Source organism: Petaurus breviceps, unplaced genomic scaffold (assembly GCF_028583685.1).
Source record: "Petaurus breviceps papuanus isolate PSGF00001 unplaced genomic scaffold, PetGlider_PUasm1.0 90760, whole genome shotgun sequence".
Taxonomy (NCBI): Eukaryota; Metazoa; Chordata; class Mammalia; order Diprotodontia; family Petauridae; genus Petaurus; species Petaurus breviceps.
In genome coordinates this window covers 695,309-717,281 of record NW_027187338.1, presented here as the reverse complement: position 1 = coordinate 717,281, position 21,973 = coordinate 695,309, and the positions used below count along the sequence as shown (strand labels likewise).

The 21,973-nt window shown below is 39.6% G+C and overlaps 1 protein-coding gene and 1 pseudogene across 1 annotated transcript in view; one reads left to right on the top strand and one right to left on the bottom strand.

Annotated features, from left to right (window-relative positions):
• CSMD2 (CUB and Sushi multiple domains 2) overlaps window positions 1–21,973 on the top strand; it is a 1,071,431-nt gene that overhangs the window by 538,161 nt on the left and 511,297 nt on the right. The gene's annotated exons all lie outside the window — the stretch shown is intronic.
• Window positions 4,719–5,567, bottom strand: LOC138146358 (complement component 1 Q subcomponent-binding protein, mitochondrial pseudogene; annotated as a pseudogene).

Sequence of the window (21,973 nt, the reverse complement as noted above, 5' to 3'; positions counted from 1 at the left end):
CTTCTCCAATTTATGTATGTATGTGCTGGTACCTAGGGGATACAAAGGTGTGGTTGAAATGGATGATATTAATTAGGATTTCTGGCTACAAACCACTTTAGGGATCATCTCATTTGATTTTTACCCAATGTTGTGACCTTTATCAGTATTGGTTCCCCATTCTTTAGGTGAGGGATATTTCCCTACTAATGGCCCCCTTTTACTTTTAGGGTCAAATTCAAAGCTCTTCATAACCTGGCTCCATTCCTACCTTTCCAGTTGTCTTATACTTTGCCTTCCATCTACGATTAAGCTACATTGGCTTATATTTACTTTTCTCACATGATCTGTCTTCTCCTGACTCGGCACCTTATACCAGGGTATGTGTAAAGCATCGCTCATGCCTGGAATGATAGAGATTGCTCAAACTGACTCAGAAGCCAATAATTAAATGGTCAATGTGAGCATTTATATCCCCAAAATTACCAAATATTAAGTAAATATGTGACCAAGAAAATGTTAATGATGCAGATTAAATTTTAAAGGGTGTAGTATGTACATATTTTTGGGGGGGAGAGACAATCATTAAACTTTTTACCACCACACCCCTGCCTCAACTCTACCTTATACTTTGCTTGGCTTTCTTCAGGCCTTAGCTAAAATCCTACTTTCTGCAGGGGGCCTTTCTTGTCCTGTCCTGCCCTCCTTTCCCTCTTTCCCCAATCCTGTTGGTTCCTTCTCTGAATTTTGGTTCTATTGATGGAGCACTCTGCTTGGAATTTGGAAGATTCATCACTTATCTTCAAGAGTTTGAATTTAGCCTCAGGCACTTAGTCCCTTAGGACCCTGGGCAAGTCACTTAATCCTGTTTGCCTTAGTTCTTCATCTGTAAAAGGAGCTGGAAGAGGAAATGGCAAACCACTCCAGTATCTTTGCCAAGAAATCTCCAAACGGGATCACAGAGAGCGGGGAAAGACTGAAACAACTCAATGACAACAAAATGTGTATGTGTGTGTATGTGTCTGCCTCAGTCTCAGGTAACTGTCTCCTCCATTAGAATGTAAGCTCTCTGAAGAAGAGATCTGTTTTTGCCTTCCTTTGTATCCTCAATGCATAGCACAGTGCTGAGCATATTATAATTAACAAATCCTTGTTAACTAATTGTCATAATAATAATTGACTGTCCCCCATGAACCTGAAATGCATTCCCTTTTAGAATCTGTAAGTTTCTTTCCATATAGTAAGTATAATATAACATAATACACTGTAATGTAATACACTATAATATAATATTATATATATATACATATATACACACATATATATGTGTGTGTGTGGTGTGTGTGTGTGTGTGTGTGTGTGTGTTGTCCCTGATAGAATGTAATTTCTTTGAGGAAAAGTTATGTTTCATTTTTGCTTTTGTATCCCTGTAGTACTTGGCCATAATAGGTGTCTAATAAATAAATGCTTATTGATTGATTGAGGATCAGAGTCAAGAGATTTGCCCTCCCTTACTGGGTTGTTGTAAGGAAAGTGCTTTGCAAACCCTAAAATGTGATACAAATGTGAATGGTTGTTATTACACAAGGTCACACAGCTAGGAAGAGGTAGACCCGGGATCAATAAAAGCTGACATTTATACAGGCTTTTAAGGTTTACAAAGGTCTTTTTATATACATTATTGCCTTTGCTTCTCACAACCATCCCTGTGAGGTAGGTTTATTATAGGTTCTTACTTTTTTACAGATGAATGAGGAGGCTGGCCACCAAGACCAGCACTCTTTTCACTGCCAATGACAACACTGAATGTAGGTCATAGCTTACAGTTCAGTTGAAAACCACCTATACACAGAGACTCTTAGCAGCACTGGTAGAAAGTGTGTATAATTAGGCATGCCTAATGCAGTATGGTCAAGACAGCTAGATTTAAGAGCCATGGGTTCAAGTCTTATTTGAGACATTAGTTGTGTGACCTTTGGCAAGTCATTTAATCTTTGGACCTTGGTTTTCTCATCTGTAAAAAGATGTTGGACTAGATGGCCCTGGGCGGCCCTTTCAGCTTCACCCTCTGCACACACCCATCCACCAACCAGGGAGGCTGCGCTTATAAGTAGGGACCGGTGAGCCCCTCTGGGGCTGGGACTGCTGGGACTGGCAGGTTCAGGACCGAAGGCTGAGTCCGCCCGGCCTGCAGGGGGCGGAGAGGAGAGGAAGCGGCCTTAAACTAGAACTCGCCCCAACAGAAGGGCAGTTAGACTGGAGAAGCGCCCTCAGGGGCAGTGCAGAGACCTAGGCTGACCCGAAGGCACGGTCAGAGAATGGAGAGGCTGACCGGAAGGCTCCCTCAGGGGCAGTGCAGAGACCGAGACTGACTGGAAGGTGCTGTCAGAGAATGGAGAGGCTGACCGGAAAGCGCCCTCAGGGGCTGTGCAGAGACAGAGGCTGACCCGAAGATGAGGTCAGGATGGGCAGAGGGCAGCCCCGACCCCAGTTGGGTCAAGTTACAATGCCCCTGGGCCTGGCCTCAGTGGATGTCTTGAATCTGGACTGGGTGAGCGCAATCTCCCTGGTGTGGAGTGGTGAAGTTTGTGTTAACGACCAGCACGATGTGCTGGGGACTGGAACCCAAGCCTGCCTTGTCAGCTGTGAGGCAGGGGGCAACAAGGAACTGAAGATGATAGCAATTGGTCAAGACTTCCAAACCCCAACCTGAACCAGAAGAGGAGGTCTCTCTGCGTGTCAGTGGATTCCCGTTCTTGGTTTTATCTCTGTGCTTTCACAGATTAATCTTAAGAATATTAAAACAACTACACTGACAACTGCCATTCATATAGCCCTTTAAAATTTATGAAGTATTTTAGGTGTGTTAGGAAGGGCTTTGTGTGGAATGGACAGAGCTGACCTCAGGCTGAAGAAGACCTTGGTTCGAATCCTGCATCTAACAGGTGACATGTTGCCAAGACAGTAAGTGGCAGAAAAGGGAATGGCTTGTCTTTGTAGAAATTCCTCACAGGGAAAACCCAGGTGCCATCCCTGCCCTTTACATTGGACATGTAATGTACACTGGAGGCAGGACAGTTCTGTGAAGGGATCAGGGCAGGCATTATCATCCCTATTTCACAAATGAAGAAGCAGGCTTAGAGAATGGAAATGACCTGTAATACTACCAAATACTAATGAAACAGCTGACATTTATACAGTGCTTTGAGATTTACAAAGCACTTTACATAGTGTAGTCTCTTCTGATTGCTCGTGATCACCCATGGGGGCAGCTGGGTGGAGTAGCCCATGCAGTAGATACACATGGAGAGAGGAGAATGGATAGGACAGTGTTTCAGCAGTCTAGGGACGTATGTGAAGGCCTAGACTGGGTTGGTGGCAGCACTGATGAAAAGAAACATTTGAGTGACACATGAAGAATCCACAGAAATTGTTGGTTAGATACAGGGGATGAAGGGGAAAGAAGGAGTGTGTGCTTTTCTCATAGCCGCCCGATGAGGTGCCTATATCCCCATTTTAGGGATGAAAAAACAAGTTCAGTGACATTGTGACATTTCCATGATCTATCTAGTAAGTGGGAACTGTGGTTGGACCTTTGGGACTCTTCTGATTCCAAATCCATTGTTCTTTTTACTGTATCACATGACTTAGGTTTTTGAGTCTAAGTGATTTAGGGAGCTGGTAGTGTTGACAGAGACTGGGAAGTTAGGAAGAGAAGAAGCTGGTTTGAAGGTAAGGAGGGTCATGAATTTAAGTTACATTTTCTCCTTTCTCAAGAGTGTTTGTACCCAAGTTAAGAAGTTGGAGTAGGAGACTGGTGTAGAAGGATTAATCTGTGAGATCATAAAGACAAAATACTGCGTGGACAGTTCTTCAGACTTACTGCTTTTGTTGTAATAATCATCATTTTACACCTATGTCACTTACTGTTTGGTCTCTTCACTGAGGTGAGCTCCAGGAGGTTGTTCTGAAAACACAAAAGGCAAATTACATCCTTGTTGCTGTTATTTACCAACCTTGCTGTCACTTTGACACCTTCCTCACAGTTTGATCTAGATTGGCTGAATACTCTTGATATTCCCTTTTGATGGCTGTCGGGATTCTTTCTTCTCACAGTTTTCAATTTCATCAGTTTCTGTAATTCTATTGTAATATAATCCTGTTGCAATACAGTAATATGGCCACATTTCATCATTATTGGAAAATACATCACCTCCAAGATCTGGAACTTTAAAATTAAATTTTCTGGCCAGATGTGAGAGCTACCACACTACCGCCCACAATGGGAACCATTTCTAAGACTATTTACATGTTAAGTGCTTTTACCAGTATCCACATCGATACTCATTTGGTTCTATTATACTAGCTGTCCCACCAAGGAAATTAGTAGTTATCAAGCCACCTCCAAAAAAGTAGAGACAAAACTTAATTACTCTGTTTCCTCATGCCTTCTCTGCCATATCTTCCATTTAAATCACTGCATTTCCTCCATTAGAAGATATTCCTTCTCCTCTATCTCGGCCACTTTCATCTTTCTTTCTTTTTTTTTTTTTGGAGGGGTCCAAGGGTTTTATTTCTCATCATTCTGTAGTGGCGTACAAAAATGCCAGCAGACAAAGGAAATAAAGGGTTAGGGAACATAATTTATGCCTGGCGGTATTTCACAGCACAGTGCTTTCTCCATGATGGCTTCTAGAAACGTTCTCTTGGAAGGAAGGGCTCAGGGAGCACAGCAGGGGACCCCGCAGCCTCAGGCTTCCCTACTGACACTTGACGAATCCTTTCAGATCTTCCAGAAAGTTGATGTACTCCTGGTGCTCTAAGGCCGTGCTGAGCTCAATCAGCTCGTCTGGGAATGTGTTGTCCACTCCACAGTCAGCCAGGAAGTCCATCAAGTGATCGTACAGGGCTCAGTCTAGGGAATCTGTGTTGAGTGTGTAGTTTGTATCCTTCCAGTCAGATTCACTGGTGGGCTGAAAGCTAACTTCCCGGGTGGAGAAGATGTCACTCTCATCTTCTTCTTCCTGTCCAACCTCATCCTCTGGATAGTGGCAGTCCAGCACAAGGGCCTTCTTGGTATCGTCCTTCACAACCTCCACCACGAAGTTCAGGGTTGATGTAAGTTCAGGCTCTTGCTGTTCTTGGGTTTTCTGTCCCTCTGGTGGCTCATCATCAAATGTCGGTGGGATACTGTTGTTAATATTGAATGTGACTGTGATCCTCTCGCCAGCTACTCTCCGGACTAACTTGGCTTCTGTCCCTTGCACACCCAGTTCCCAATCCCCAGACATCTTGGGGAGGGATTTATGTTTCTGGATCTTCCTCTCCTCTTTAATTTCATCTGTCAGGAATTCAGCAAAGGCCTTGTCCTCCTCCGTGTGGAGCCGCCCCGCACCGTGCACAAACATAGACCGGGCGCCCTCCAGGAGCGGCTGCAGGAGGCCGGGGCTCATGGGCCCCTGCCCTCTGGCGACTCCTCCTCCCAGAAGGCCTCCAAAGGCGCAGGTGGCAGCGGCCACAGCGGGGCGCAGGGCCCGGGCCGCAGAGCGCAACAGCAGGGGCAGCAGCAGCGGGGCCATGACTGACACACGCGGAAGGGGGGTGGGAACAACGACGGAGCCACTTTCATCTTTCAATTGCCTTTCTTATTTTGTTCCCGTTTTGACCAGATTCTCTCTTGTAATAGTTTTTGGTTTGTTAGGTAACTTCTCCCAGGGAGAGCTGAGTGAAAGACCTGCCACTCCATTATACAAATTAGTTTTTTTTTTTCCTGATCATGATCCATGGACCTGTCCTTTTTCTCCTTGTCTATCTCCTTACCTCTTATTTCATTTGTCAGAGTGATTTGCTATTCCCTCACTTTAGCTAGCTTTCACTACCATATTCTCTTTTCCTTAATCTTATTCCATTGGTTCTCAGAATTTTCTATCACTGGTCATTTTTTTTGGTGCTTTTTTTCACACCCCCCTTCCTTTGAAGTAGATACTGCCCAAGGTTTTTTCCTCTTCCTATACTCTTTCTTAGCAGTCTTTTCCACTACAGCTTTAATACCTCTTCCATAGAGTCCTGAATCCATATATTTACCCCATACCTCTCTACTAAACTTTAGATTAATATTTCCAATTATCTACTGGGTATCTATCCTTGGTTCTCATATTAACATTTTTTTTTAAAGCAATCGGGGTTAAGTAACTTGCTCAAGGTTACACAGCCAGTTATTTCTGGGTGTCGTGCTGAGTATCTGAGCCTGGATTTGATCCAGGTCATCCCAACACTGGAGCCAGTGCTCTTGCTTGCTGAGCCACCTGGCCACCGCTCCTTGGTTGTCATAGTGGTACCTCAAATGTAACACATCCAAAATAGGATTTTTCACATTGCTCTCTGTGATTTTCTCTTATCTCCATCCTTTTGCTCAAACTGTTGTCCAAATGCCTTGAATGGCCTCCCTTCTTATTTTCCACCTCTCAAAATCCCTTGTTTCTTTCAAAATTAAGCCAGAGTGCCATTTTCTGTTTTTTTTAAGTCAATACCCCCATTACCTTTTATTTAATGTGTGTGTGTGTATACACATACACATAGACACATACTTACAAATTTGGAAGTAGCTTTTTCATTTTTGTCTTTGTATGCCCAGCACTTAGCACTGTCTCATGTTATTGTTGTTCAGTCATATCTGACTCTTCCTTACCCACTTTGGGGTTTTCTTGGCAAAGATACTGGAGTGGTTTGCCATTTCCTTCCCCAGCTTATTTTACAGATGAGGAAACTGAGGCAAACAGGGTTAGGTGACTTGCCCAGGGTCTAGTAAATGTCTTCAGTTGGATTTGAACTCAATTCTTTGTGACTTTAGGTCTGGCCCTCTAACCACTTTGCCACCTAACTGTCTCATAATGGGCTTGTTGATTGGCTGATTGATTCTCCTTCCCCCCCCCCAAAAAAAAAACTGATTTATTCTGATGTAATTATTTATATTAATGGTATTAGCACCTAATCCTTTAAATTTGAGTGTTATCTTTGAGTGCTTTTGTCTGTTGCTTCTAGCATTCTATTACTGTTTGACTGAACTACTTATTATAAAAGCCATCCTAATGAAGAGGTTACCCATAAAGAGGTTTAGGGTTGCTCTGGAGACCCCAAAATACCAATACTCCGGGTCCTGCAGAATGAATTCGACTCAAGTCTCTCAGCCAAAGAAAAGTAAAGTTTATTAAAAGTTCACTTGTATTGGACACAGAGTAAGCCTGTGTTAGGTCATTCTATGGTGCTTTCACATACATGGAGACAAGATGGGGTCTTATATACAGAAGGTTGTGGGAGGAATCTAAGGGTGATCTAGGGGAGGAGTTTGGGGAGGGTCTTCAGAAGTCAGATGAGGTCAATAAGTGATTAAGGGTTAGAAGTTGTAGGAGACTACAGACAATCGTGGGCTAGGCCAGTTCAAGGTTGGATTGATATTTTGATAGGCTCAAGGGTAGGAAATAGAAGAACAATGGAGGGCTAGGCTAGTAACAGAGGTCTGGGCCCTGCCACAATGTAAGGCTTATGGCCTCATGCAAATGCCTCATCAAATGGGACGATTTAATCAGAACTCAAGGTGGGTTCCCAGAGCCTATACCTCTAGGATTCAGGGAGAGCTCAAGAGGATTCCCAGAGCCTGTACCTCATCACTAACAGGTTTCCCTGACTCTAGTCTTCTTTCAATCCATCTTTCCCACTGCTGCCAGACCTATAATCTTTTCCCACAGATCTTAGATTATTCCTCTGCCATAAATTAATTATTTTATTATGTCTACAAAGAAAAATGTTTAGATTCCTTAATGTGGAAAATAAAATCTACAACTAAATATCTCTTTTTATTTCTATAGCTGTAGTTGGCTATTAACTGAATAAAAATGGGGCATGGTAGAAAAGAATTCTATTTAAAGGTTTATTCTTTTAATGAAGCAAAACATTAATTCTACTGGCTACTGCTCTCCCTTCACTGTGACCTTTTTCTATACATAGCCCTCCTGGGTTTTGGGTTTGCTCTGAGAATCTGACCTCTTTTCTAAGCTCTTTTTATGGATTTCTGGCTTTTTGACTTGCTTACTGGTCTCTCTTGAATGTGACTTCACTTTTGCAGTTTTTTCCTCACGATTTCAGTCATTGCTGCTTTTTCAGATTCAAAGTAAAAAACAAAAGTAAATCAGTATATAGATATGAGTGGGGTATACTCTCTGCACCCTCTGTGAAGACTCCTCAGAATGAGGAGAAGGGAGAGAAATTCTCAAAACCAGAGACAGACTTTTGTAAGACTGGACAGACCTGAGTCCTGGGTTTCCTAAGAAATTATACAACTTAGGACCTTTACAATCAGCCTTTAGCCCTTTAGGAATTTTAGGAATCTCTTAGAGCCCTTCCCCCTTCTTCACTTTGGCGAGTGCCAAATAAGGATTGGTACATTTGGATTGGCTATCCCCTATTTCCTTGTTCTTTGTAAGCCCGCCTCCCAGCCACTGAGAGATAGTGTCAGGCTTCTTTATTTCTTATCATTGGAAGAGATTTCTCGCTCAGATTGTAAGCCCACCTCCTAGCCAATGGGAGAAGCGACAGAGGTGGGAGGGGGCTTGACTGGGTTAGGGTATAAATTCTTGTTCCATCTTCTGTAACAAGTCTCATTCTGCCAGTTCATACTGGTGGAGTGGATGCCTTCTCGTGAGAATTGAATAAAACTTCCTGTCCTTTAATCAAGACACCTCTGACTTTTAATTTTTTGGGTAGGGGATTTTTGGGGTCCCTGTACCCCACACAGAAGCAATAGGGCTTTTATTGTAGTCATACTTTACCTCCCACAAAAGACAAAATGATTGATTGTAGCCATTACTGGGTCACATTTCAAGTCTCGTTAGCATGCTTTTAATCCAGCTGATCTCTAAATTGAAGGTGTGGCCTAAATCTTGAGTTCATCTTGAGTGCTTAAGATCTTTCATTGCCCGGTTCCATATACCCAGGGTTAATTCATTCCTTATCTTATCTAAGGATGAAGTAATTTAGTCGCCTCATTTGTAAAATGGTCATACTTTCTACTCTTCCTAAATCAAAGGGGTTTTGAAGAAATATGCCTCTGTGAGTTTTCTTCTGGGTGAAAAGTATCCAAATATAATCCAGTAAGACATATAGAAATGCCTATTATAGTCCTCCTTTTTGAAGAGAAAGAAACTAATTATGTCTTTACTTTGGGGAGGTGATAGTAATGGGGCTAAGGCTGGGGATGGTGGTGTTAAAAGTAATTTGTCTGAGGACATAAAGTTAAGTAAGTAGCAAACACTCACCAGAAGGAGGGTTACATCTTTTAATGAAGATGGTAGAAAAAAGATCCACAGGTATTTTTAGTCTCATCAGCTGTATATTATCCCTCTTATCCCTCAGGAGTTTTGATTGTTAGATCTGCAACAGACTTGTCTAAATAACCAGAACGTCTCAGTCCTTTTTGATCTAAAAGTCAGGTTTGAGGAGTCCCACCAGTCTTTTTTGCTCACCTTTTTTATAGTCTCATTACAGACTTGTAGACTCACTTGAATGACTACATAACGTGTTTGTTATGGGCCAAATAAGTCTCAATCTTGAGTTGCATGTTCTCATGCTAACTCCGTATTTGTTTTGTGCCCAACAATCCTCATGCCAATAGAAGGAATGAATGGCTTTTTTCTCCCTTCTTTTCTATAAAAAGTCATGTGACAAACCAATCATTCTGTTCACAATAAAGAGTATGGAAACTACATATGTAGTATCCAGCTATGTGTTTGTTTGTTTTTTGTCTAAGTGTGTATCCGTGTGTGTGGATATCTATATAGATATCTCTGTCTATATAGACTTATACCCCCATATGTATATTTATACTCATATGTGTGCGTGTGTGCATACACACATATATAGATATAGATATGTATATAAAATACACATAAGTGGAGGAGTGAGAGAAGAAATAGATGATAATCATAGAAATGTATGCATATACTTTAGAGGATAGGCAAATCAACTCTTGCTTAAGATGTAGGAGAAAGAACAACTTTACCATATATCATTACAATCAAAAAGTCACTGATTATTTCTTCACTCTTCATGGATGCCAGTAAATCTAAATATGTACCTTAACTCACTTAACTCCTATGATATGACATGACTCCTTTGAATTATATTTTCCAGATAATCACATTAGGTTATTTTCTGACTGATTTTTCTATGGAGTTTACAATGAGTTGTGTTCGTACTCTGATGTTCTTTGTTGACTTAATCTTTCAGATTGACTTATTACACATTACACATCCGTGTCATGAGTTGTGGGGGTTATAAGAGATGGTGCCTGCCTTCAAGGTGGTTTATGTTCTTGTTGAGAAGTCAAGACTAGCACACAAAAAATAACGATTTTTGACAATATAATTGTGTTGCAATATGACTTTTGTGGGAATTTAGAAGAGAAGATCGTTAGGGTTCAATGGTTAGGAATTACTCTTGAAGCAGGTGCTCTTAATTACATCACAGATCCTTTGTCAGTCTGGTGAAACCTATGAACCTGTGTTCAGAAAAAAAAGTTTAAATGCACAAAATTTGTTTAAAAACAGTATTACAGAGGAAATCTGTCTACACACACACATACACACACGTGTGTATATGTAGAAATGTTGTTATCAAAGTATAAAAAACATTCATCAACTCCAGATCAAGGTGCCTTAAGGGATAAGTGAGGATTTAGGTAGAGGGAAAGTCAAAGTGGAAAAGTGTAGAAGTGGAGGGAAGGTGAGTAAGAGATCAGCCTGGATAAAGAGGAAGGTATTTGTTGGGAAGTAGTGGGAGATAAAGGTTGATAAATAGAAGGTGGGCCTAGACTACAGGAGGGGTTTTGAAAGACAAGTTGAAAAGTTTAGATGTTAAACAATCAGGTAATGCAGAGCACAGAAGCAATGTGATGAAAGTGGTATTTTAGGATGATCACTATGATAGTAGAGTGCTTCAGGCCACTTCTAGTTGTAACAATACCTATGGCTAAATCCTTTGTCTAGATGAACAAGGACATGAGACTCCCAAAGCTTTTCCACTCTTCTCAGATCAGGAAAAGGAAATTCATTCAGCTAATATGTTTTGTTATGGATCCCCCTGAGCTAACAATTAGCTGAACAGATGATAACACAAGTAATTTGTTTTCTTTATTGAGTTGCTGCAGAGGCACATTTGCTCACATTGATCACCTATGCTTCTGGCTGCTGCATTTTTAATATTGGATTTGGACAAAAGGTATAGCAGCTTCCATTTCAAATCCAAAGAAAGGAGGGGTGGAGAGATCTATTCCTGTGATCATCAGCAAGGTGCTGTTTAGGAGTAGATTCATAGAGAACCTAATTCAAACTCATCCTAGCATTCAAAGCCTCTTCCAATCTGCCCCAAGCACAGGTATCCAGCATTATCTCGTATTGCTCCCCAGCACATATCCTCTCCTCCAGTCAAGTTTATTCACTGTACTGCATGCATACTGTGTTTATTTCATCACTGTGCCATTGCTCATACTTTTCTGCCCTTCTGGAATGCCTATTTATCTGTTTCTCCAAGTCTGACCTTGTCATTCCCTTGCTCAAGAAGCTTCTTTGGTTCCCTGTGTTCTCTAGGATAAAATACAAAATACTTTGACTTTTAAAACCCTTCAATATCTGACCTGACATTCTTTCCAGACTGATTTCATATTGCATCCCCTGACTCAGTCTACCTTTCAGTCATACTGTCCAATTTGTTATTTCTCATACATAGTATTTTATTTCCTTTTTCTCTTCTTTGTATAATCTATTACTTCACACCTAGATTGTTCTCCTTGCTTTTGCCTCATGGAATTGCTAGATGCCTTCAAGAGTCAGGTCAATAGTAAATTTTCCTGATTCTTGCTGAACATTAATAGCATGCCTCCTAGGCATCTAAAACTCAATATATCTAAAGCTTATTTCACTATTTTACCTTCTAGACACTCCCTTTCTCCTAAGTTTTCTTTTTAAAGAACAGTTGACACCTATATTACCACAAATTATTCTAAAAAATTAAGAAAGAAATGAGATAACTATAATCATGACATCTAAATCCCCTGATTTAGGATAAAGCGAACAGAGAGACAGATCAATATCATTAATTAGTGTTTATTAAAAAATTTTTAAAATAAAATCCTGGCAAAAAGACTATAACTATCAATGAAAAAATGTTAATTATGTGAACTTGGATTTATAGCAGGGATATGAAGGTGGTTCAACATTAGTAAACCAGTATAATCATATTAAAAAAACTTCTAAAACCATGTAATCATCTCAATATATGTATTAACAACCATTAAATAAAATATACTATTCATTTATGTTAAAAACCCTATAAAATATAGGCATAGAAATATATTTTAGAATATGCTCAAAGATATTTATTATTCTTTAAATGTTTGATAAAATTCACTTATAGATTCATCTCTTCTGGGATTTTTTTTTCTTTGTGAGTTCATTTTTGACTTGTTCAGTTTTTCTACCATTGCGTTATTTAAATCCTCTGTTTCTTGATAAGTTGAAAAAACATTTTATAGTTTTGTAAATATGAGTTAATTTAATTTAAAGACTCAATGTATTTTTAGAGGTCGTTTCCCATTCCCAGAATGTTTTCTCTCCATGTCCTCTACTTCCTGGCTTTCCTAGTTTCTTTAAAGAATCAGCAGACATCTCACCTTCCACAAGAAGCCATTTTCCAGTATTCCAGTACCCCTTAATATTAGTGCTTCCCCTCTGAGATCACCTGCAATTTATCCTTATATTACTTGTATGTACATAGTTATTTGCCTTTTGTCTCTTTCATTACAGTGTGATCTCCTTAAAACAAGGACTGTTACCACATAGTAAGGACTTACCACATTGTAAGCTCTTAGTATTGCTTATTCACTTGACTTGGCTTAGCCTCCCTGAGGGCAAGGACTCTCTTGTTTTTGTCACTGTTTTCCCTAGGACCTAGTTCAGCTTAGGTGTTGGGAAATATTTTGAATGGAATGAAATTTAATCTAAATCTTGGTATCCTTCAAGGCCCAACCCAAGACCAGCTCCTCTGTGAAGCTTTCCCTATTTATGCTAGTTCGGCCCTTTTTCCTGATCTCTCATAGGACTTAAGCACATCAGCAGCTCTGTAATTTATAGTCTTAGAGACTTGCTTTCGGACACTGAGAGGTTACTGATTTGCCCCTGGTCACAAACCTAGTATGTGTCAGATGTGATAGGTGTCTCTCTCCAAGCCCAGCATGAAGAAGCAACACGGCACAAAGAAAACAGTGCTGTATTTGGGGTTAGAGGACCTTAGTTTGAATCCCAGCTCACTACTTGGCTGTGTTTGTGATTATAGGTAACTCACTCAACCTTTCAGTGCTTCAGTTTCCTCATCTATAAAATGATGAGATTGGATTAAGTGAATTCTAAGATCTCTTCTAGTACTACTACTTCTAAGTTAGAGTGTACTCTCATTTATGAAATTATTATATCCATGATTCCTCTCATTTTATCTCTTATCTTTTATTGTGTATTTTTCCTATGTGTGTGTCTAGTTATAAAAACAACTGATGAGTATAAGATATTTTATTGTTGCAAAGTGTTTAGGATCCTACACGTAGGGAGAATGCCCCCATGGTGGGGGAGGGAGGGAGGGAGAGAGAGAGAGAGAGAGAGAGAAAGAGAGCTAGAGAGAAGGGAAGGAGTGTTGTGTGGCTTAAATGGAGGCAGCATAGACATAAAAAAACCTCTTCTTCTCCCTTTTATTCCTTCCAGGAAAAGAAGCAGGATATTGGAGCATAGACCACTGTGTTCTCCTCAGAGAGAGAGAGGTGGGGGAGGTACCAGGCTAAAATTGTATCTGTCTACTCTCTTAAATATTATTAGACTAGGGGATATGATTAGGTTCAATCTAACTTCTGATTGCTTTGTCTCATTATTATTGGAGGGAAGTAGGACCCCAAGCTCTGTATCCAGGGCTTGATTCATTTCCCACCTAATAACCAATTCCACAATGAACACACATTGCAAATAGCAAAGAAACCTGTTTATCTAAATCATAGCAAAACAGAAATCAGAGAAGGTACACACAGCAGAATATATACTAGACAATACAGAATGAAGTTCTCCCATTTGAAGTGAGGTAATTCATTTAAACCCAGAGAGTCTTGCATCTCACCCAAGGGAAACTTCCTAAAGTTTCTAGAGTAGCAAACAGGGCATGAGGATATATGGAGACTGCTGGGTCTTCTCATGTCTTCCTAGAGTCTTTCCTTCAACAACATGAAGTGGGGTTGGTCCCTTGCATCTTGTCTCTTGAAACTGGAAGTCAGAAGTGCCTGAAGTGACTCTACTGGTAGGTTAAGTCCCAGAGGAGACTGGTGAAGTCTGGAGCTTGTTTTCCTTTCACAGCCCTATATATATAGGGCAGGGCCTTGTCTGCCAATAAGGAGAGAGTTCCATACCAGTGGGCTTTGCAACAAGGGTTACATACGCATTGTCTCATTTGCTCCTCATGATAATGCTATGAGATAGATAATGAAAATACATTGTCCAGCTCAGAGAGGAGAAGTGACTTTCATAAGTTTATGAAACTAAGAAAAATGGCATAACCAGGACTCAGCTATTTGTGACACCAAGTTCACTGTTATCTCCACTATGCTAGGAGACTTTGTGCTCCTCAAGAGCTTAAAAATAAAACTGAATCTTATACTTTTTTGCATCCCACACAGGTACTAATACAATGCATATTTTTTTAAAACAATGCTTTATAAACCTTGCCCATTCTAGTTCAGTGGAAAAACCTTTAGAGTTGAAATTGAGAGAATTAGGTTTGAATCTTGCCTCAGACACTTAGATTTGTGACCCTGATCAAATTGCTTGACTTCTCTGAATCTCAGTTTCTTCTTCTGTGAAATGAGGATTATAATACTGTAGTATTCACTTCACAGATGTGTTAAGTAACAAATAAGATAAAGCAGGTCTCTAAGCATTTTAAGCCTGTGTAAATGTTAGTGAAGTATTCTTTTCATTCCTCAGATCTCTGGGATCAGTTCCTTCTGTTGCTTTTCCTTTTGTTTCATTCTCAGTGCACTTGAAGGATAGCTAATCATTCTCTCAGTATATATTACTCTTCCTCCTAGACCCCCCACTCCCCCTTTCACTTCCCATTCTAAAGAACCTTGGAAATCAGTTCTTCAGGTGAACACCAACTCTGAATTAACAAGTTGCTGTTACCTAGGGTTCCAGAATGACCAAGGGGGAAAGGGCTATTTTTATCATTCTTTGAGACATAGAACTTTGGCAGGACTTGTTTCTCTGTCTCCATCCAGAATGTTAGCTTCTATGAATGGACTTGGGGAATTCCTAGCCTATCTTCTTTATAATAGGACAATTAGAGCTGGTGTCCCTGGGGGATAGACAGTGTAAATATCTAAAGTCATTCCTCATTTACACGGTGGCATAAGCAATTACTGAGGCTGTGATTTCATTAGTGTTAAGTCTACTTCTTGATCCTTCATTAAATTGCATCTTTGCTGGGTGTCTGTTGTCTGAGTTTTTCAGCAGCTCAGGAGAAGGTAAATGTCAAAATGAATTCTGCCTAGTTTTCCCTTCTGACTGACTCCTCCACACTGATAATAACATTCTTACTAACACATTGCTTCCTGAGTCCACTTAGCTGTCTGGGACAATGCCATATGAAATGCCCTGGTCTTCTAAATGGGACCTCCAGGTGTGAAAGTACAGTCCTTGACTTTGTTGAGTTTGAGTAGAATAAGGGAATATTAGAAATTAGTTCAACCCCTCTCATTTTACATATAAGAAATCTTGGGCTCAAAGAGGTTAAGCAGCTTCCCTAAGATCACAGTGCTAAGTAGTAAATGGAACCAGAATTTGGAAGTAGAAGACATGGTCCAATCCGTGCTTCAGGGTTTAGCTCTTTATAAAGGGTAGCAGCTTCTCTTCCCCATCACCAGGACTTTTCATATGAGTATGGAGAAATTGTGAAGAAAATTAGGAATGCCCGGCTATCACTCATTGTCTTCCCTCCTGCCCTGTCACAGTGCCTGAAATTCTGTAAGAGATTAATTACTTGGATTTTGAAGACTTTCTTTACTGCCAAAGACCCTTATTATAAGGCTGTTTTGTGCTCACCCCCTGCCTCCAGACATTTTTTCTTAAAATGTTTTCAGTTAGATCTGGAAATAGCTTATCAGTTCTTTCACAGCATTTAAAAATGAGTAGAGAGAATTCCATTTCTGAATGGGTGATAGAGACTTAAAATTATGTCAAATCTGCATTACCTTCTCCTCCACTTCCCAATTTGTAGTATTCTAACAAAAAGAATAATGCAAATAGAAATAACAACATTTTGGTTTTTGAGAGGGAATGTGACTAAAACCCCCAAATAGTGAACCTATTTGTATGCATAATACCCTAGAGATGTCAACACTGATCAGCTTCAGAACTGGGGCCCTGCAACACTCCTGAGTGTGGCTGCAATGAGATTTAAAAAATAAATAAAAATATGATAGACCATAGATAATGTTACTCTGTGGTTTTCTAAGTCAACATGATGCTCACAAGGATCCTTACCTTTGATTTAATGGCCTGATTTCTATTTGAGTTTGCTACTGTCCCAGCAGATAGGAAAATATTAAATGTACAACAACATAGAAACAGTTATGTAGCTAAAGAGAGATTAAATCACAGAGGCCATATAACATGTACATGACAAGATGTAAAACACTTTCATAATTTTTCTTTAGCACAGTCTTTGGTTTTGTTGTCAGATGATATATTGTGAAGTTTAGGGCTGACAGCATTGTTATTCACAATCCGATCTTGATATTTTTCATGCCTGAATATGACCTTTTTGCCGAGGTGTTTGCAAGTAAGAGAGTTTTTTTTTTTTAAAGAAAAACTATTATATTGCTTCCACATTGAGAAAAACTGAATTGTAGAAACATGGAATTTCAGAGATTGGATATCACAGATCATTTAGTCCAGCCTCTTTTTATGGGTCATAAAAACAAGAACAGCAATAATAATTACTCACATTTATGTAGCTCTTTAAAGTTTACAAACACTTTTTCTCATAACAACTTTAGGAGAGATGTACTTTCCTCTTTTTATATCATCATTGTCTATAATTCAGTCTTGGTCTTGGGTGATAACTTGATACATGTAGTTCTTATGGTATGGTTAAAAAAAGAACACAGTTATATAAAAGGTGAAATTTAGTTTAACAAATTGTATTTAAAGGAATCTAATAATCTTCAAGCCCTAAACTGTAGCTACATGTCAGTTTTTTGACGTGAAGGTTGTGAATTAGATTTAGAGAAATTAGATTTCTTAGCTTTTCTTAGATATGAATGAGACCCCCAGAAAGCCATATGAAGACCTGCAGTAGGTACTCTCCAGTTTTTCAGCATCCCCCCACAACCATTACATTTTTTTTTTTAATGCTTCAGTCTTTATTTAGTCTACATAGTTCTTTTTCTGGATGAGGATAGCATTTTCCATCATGAGTCTTTTAGAGATGTCTTAGATCCTTGAAAGAAGATATAAGTCTATCATATTAGTCATCATACAATGTTGCTATTACTATGTAATAATGTTCTGCTGGTTCTGCTCACTTCACTCAGCATCAATTCAGGCAAGTCTTTCCAGGTTTTTCTGAAGTCCATCTGCTCACCGTTTCTTATGGAACAATAGTATTCCATTGCATTCATATGCCACAACTTGTTCAGCCATTCCCCATTTGATGGGTATCCCCTCAATTTCCAGTTCTTGGTCACCACAAAAAGAACTGCTATGAATATTTTTGTACATGTCAGTCCTTTTCCCATTTTTATGATTTCTTTGGGATACAGTTCTAGTAGTGATATTCCTGGGTCAAAGGGTATGTACAGTTTTATAGCCCTTTGGGCATAGTTCCAGTTGCTCTCCTTGGCTTTTATTTTTTGCATCTGTATACTAAGTTCTTTCAGTTATCTTGATGCTGTATGATTTTCTCTTCTGGATTAGTCCCTGATTATAAACATACTTACTATGGCTTCTACATTGCTTTAATGGTTCTGATCTGATCTCACTTTGTAATTAGAACTATCCTGTATCACCCCCCCCCCCAGTGTAAATTGCCTGAGGTCTCTTGTTAGTTTTCTGTCTTTTGACCTTTATCCTTCTGAAATGTTTCTTTCTCTTAGTCTTTGGAGACCCTTCCTGGGTAGTATCCGTGGAAAAGTTTTACCAAGTGCACTCTACAACCATTACATTTTGCTGGTAGTTACTCCGAATTTCATTCTCTGAAGAAGGAGGCACCATCTGTGTCAAAGCCACTCCTTCCAAGTGACTATTACTCTTCTACTCAGTGTCTGCTGATAGTTTTTTCATAGCCAGGCTAAGAGCCATCTCTTTGCTAGTTAGCTTAATGATCATCTTAACTGTAATAAGACTTCTCACTTATAGATTCACTGTAAGTATCAGAATACAGTTTTAAGGGTAAAAAGAATCAAACTACATTGTATATTCTGTGACAAGTTAGAGTACCCCTTAGCCAAGACTTGGTTTCAAATCTGTCAGACACCTACTGTCCTTGTCTGTATGAAACGCAGTCCACAAGTAGGGAATGGGGTGTCACTGTACCAATTAGTCTCTTGGTTCTTTGTTAGAATTCAAGCAGCTAGGCCACATTGCCTCTTAGTTCTGACCTTTTAAGGTTAGTTCCAGGATTTTCTTTAAGCTGAGTTTAAGGGTATGGGTTTGTGTTTTTACAAATTCAACTCCTTGGCTTGTTTGTCCCTTCTTTTATTATTCAGTCATTTTTTTAGTTGTGTCCAACCCTTTATAACCCAGAGTTAAGTGACTTATCTAGAGTCCACCCAGCTGGTAAGTGTCCAAGGCTAGATTTGAACTCTGGAAAATGAGTTTTCCTGATTCCAGGCCCGATACTCTATCTACTATGTCACTCACTAACAACTCAGGCATTAGTTTATATGATATTTATTTGGATTAGATAAAAGGTAATCAAAGTGGAAGTATTACTTGCATGTACTATACATTCTATTCAGTTTCTGGGTCCTAGTCTATCCCAAAGGTAGAAATATTTTTTAGGCTATAGTCAGCGTCTTCAAAATCCAGCCTCAGATACTTTGTGACCTTTGGCAGGTCACTTAACCCTGTTTGTCCCAGTTTCCTCATCCAGTATCTTTGTCAACAAAATGCCATAGGGGGTCATGAAGAGTCAGACATAGCCAAAGGCCTGAACAATAATAGTGTCTCCAGTCTCAGGTACACTTACTTATGCCAAGCTCAGGATCGTGGGACTGTAGAAATAAGTATATGTTTACAACTTTCTAGGCTTCTGTTAAAATTGAAGCTGGATATATTTGGTTAATTCATGTTTGGTGGAGAGTGCTGTTGATAATTTGAGATGTGTCTCCTTATAGTAATTGCCTGGGGAAACAGGACACAGGATGCCCCAGAGTACCCTATCACAGTTGTTTAAATATCGCCTTGCTTACTTTATCTCCTCAAATGATTGTTTCTCTAGTTCTGTAGCAAAGTCTGTTGGATTTTTCTACAGAATAGTAGCTATTGCCTATCCTCGGATACCTTCAAAGACAGATAGCAATAGGGTGAGAGTCGATCAAGCTGCTCTATGCTTGGAGACATCTTTTTCGAAGGTACATTTCACTTATCAATCAACATTTATTAATCAGCTATTATGTGCTAGTCACTAAGCTGAATGCAGAGAACACAAAAGGAGGCAAAAGACAATCTCTCCCCTCAAGGAGCTCACAGTTTAATTGGGGAGACAACAAACAAATAAATACAAACAAGCTATATACAGGATAAATAGGAAATAATTAACAGAGGGAAGGCACTAGAATTAAGGGGTTAGGAAAGGCTTCCTGTAGAAGATGAGACTTTAATTGGGACTTGTAGCTAAGGAAGCCAGTAGGCAGAGATGAAAAGAGAGAGCAATCCAGGCACTGGGGGCAGCCAGAAAAAAATACCTGGATGGAGTGTCAGGAGGCCAATGTCACTGGATCAAAGACAATGTGTGGGGGAGAAAGGTGTTAGAAGGCTAGAACGGTAGGAGGTTAGGAAGGACTCTGAATGTCATTCTGCCTAGGTGGGCATACCCCTAATTAACTAGCATACACTAGCATAATCACATCATTTTAAACCTGTAAAATGACTGGGGACAAGAGGTGGAAGTTGTATGTGAAATTAGGAGGTTAGACTTGATAAAAAGAGATAGCTAGGTGAGTCAGAGGATAGAGCACTGGGCCTGGAGTCAAGAAGCCCTGAGTTCACAAGTGGCTTTAGACACTTATTAGATGTGTGACCTTGGGCAAGTCACTTAACCTCTCATCCTCAGCTTCTCCAATTGTAAGTGAAGATAATAATAGCACCTGCCTCACAGAGTTATTGTGAGGATCAAATGAGATAATTATAAAACACGTTGTTGTTGTTTAGTTGTTTCCAACCCTTCGTGACCCCATGATCATGGACCATAGCACACCAGTAATATCCATGGGATTTTCTTGGCAAAGATACTGGAATGGTTTGCCATTTCTTTCTCCATTGGATTAAGGCAAACAGAGGTTAAGTGACTTACTCAGGATCATACAGCTAGTTAATATTTGAGACAGTATTGGAACTCAGATCTTCCTGACTCCAGGCCAAGCACTCTGTCCACTGAGCCATTTAGCTGTTTCTATATGGCACATAATAGGTGCTTAATAAATGCTTATTCCCTTCCTTTTGCCTTCCCTTTAGAGGTTTCTTCTAGATTTAAATCTTATAATCCTATGGGTAATACTTGAGAAGGTTACAAGAAGTGCAGTGGATATATAGACTCCATCAGTTCTTTCTCTGGAGATGGATAGCATTTTTCATCCCAAGTCCTTTGGAATTGTCTTGGATCTTTGTATTGCTGAAAATAACCAAGTTATTTAATTGATCATTGTACAGCATTGCTGTTACTTACTGTGTGTAGTGTTCTCCTGGTTCTGCTTACTTCATTTTGTATCAATTCATGTAAGTTTTTCCAGGTTTTTCTGAAAGTATCTTGCTCATCATTTCTTATAGCATAACAGTATTCCCTCACAATCATATACCACAACTTGTTCAGCCATTACCCAATTTATGGACATCCCCTCAATTTCCAATTCTTTGCCACCACAAAAAAGAGCTGCTATAAATATTTTTGTAGATGTGGACCCTTTTCCCATTTTTATGATCTCTTTGGGATACAGACCAAGAATTGACACGGAGGGGTTATTTTTGTCTTTAGTCAATTTTTGTACATCTTTTTCCATTTTTTGTGCTTCCTTAGTTGCTGAATTTTTTTATGATTCTCTTGTATCATTCTTATTTTTTCCCCCATTTTTTTCCTCTACCTCTCTTAGTTGATTTTTAGTTTTTCTAGGAATTCTTTTTGGGCCCAAGGTCAATTCACATTTTTCTTTGAGGATTGCATGTAGTAATTTTGACATCGTCCTCTTCTGAGTTTATGTTTTGATTATCCCTGTTACTGTAGTAACTTTCTGTGGTCAGGTTCTTTTTTTGTTTTTGTTTTTTCAGTTTCCAATTCATTTCTTGCCTTTTTATGTTAAAATTTGACTCTGCTTCTGGGTTTGAGAGGGCACTATCCTAAGCTTCAGGTTTTTCATGCTACTGTTTTCAGAGCTAATTCTGGGGCCCTATAAGTTTTTAGTTCTTTTAAAGTGATGTGAGCTAAGGAGTGATGTGTTCACTCCTCTTCTGACTTTTGCTCTGATTTGTGAGCAACCACTGACAACATTCTTTTCTGCCTTGGAACTCTGACCAGATTCATGTTCCCCTGTTACTTCTTGTCTTGGATACCCCTGTGGGAAATACAGCATAGTCTAGCAAAGTGTCCCCTGTAATTTCTTTCTAACCAGTTGTCCAGTCCTCTTACTGTCTGTGGGCTG